This window comes from Penaeus monodon, chromosome 19, assembly GCF_015228065.2.
Source record: "Penaeus monodon isolate SGIC_2016 chromosome 19, NSTDA_Pmon_1, whole genome shotgun sequence".
NCBI classification, from domain to species: Eukaryota; Metazoa; Arthropoda; class Malacostraca; order Decapoda; family Penaeidae; genus Penaeus; species Penaeus monodon.
Window position 1 is genome coordinate 1705891 of NC_051404.1, and position 807 is coordinate 1706697.

Here is an 807-nt window from a genome sequence, read left to right on the forward strand (position 1 = left end):
GACCAAACGCCTACAACCACGACCGCATACAGTAGCCTGCGAGGAGGGACTGTCGTAAAGAGAGTGACCGAAGGTGCGTTTTGGGTGCTCTATGGGTCTTCATGGAGTTTTAGCGGTCACGCCCAAGTTATTTACTCTTCAATAGTTCATGATCTGACGTTATATCGATGGGCTGAGAAAGAGGTGTTTGTTTTGTTTCCTGTCTTCTTTTTTCCTCCCCGCTCTCTTTATTCCATGCTTAGAGTGCATGGGATGAAATTAATGTTTAAATAAACAATTTGACTAATAGAGATGTTCATGTTCAAATTTATTAGCCAATTACACGGTGTAATATTGTAAATCGATCACCATAATGACCCCAGGCAAACGCGCTTTTTACACAGGTCATGTAACAACCTGTCAATATCCCTGAAGGACTAAATGATATATAGTGCCGTGAGGCGAGTGAAGTAAAGGCTAGTCACAACCATATAGTTTTTTTTTTAATGATAATTTTGTACTGTATATAGTTCGAAGTAAAATGGACATTGTTTATTGGATAAAAAAATAAATTGAAATTGATTTATATAAAATGTTTTAAAAGCATATTGATGAAAATGCAGTTTCTGTTCATTTCATGTGATAAATGACCGCTGATTATAGAAATAAATTACTGACTGTGACGAAAATATTTATCAACTCTCATTTGAAATATATAACGACGAGGTCAGCGGATGTCAAGTAATAACATCGAATTCTTTTATCTTTATCGTAATAACAAGACGTGAGGATAACAGTAAATGTGTAAGTTTGCCAGGAAAAAAACAA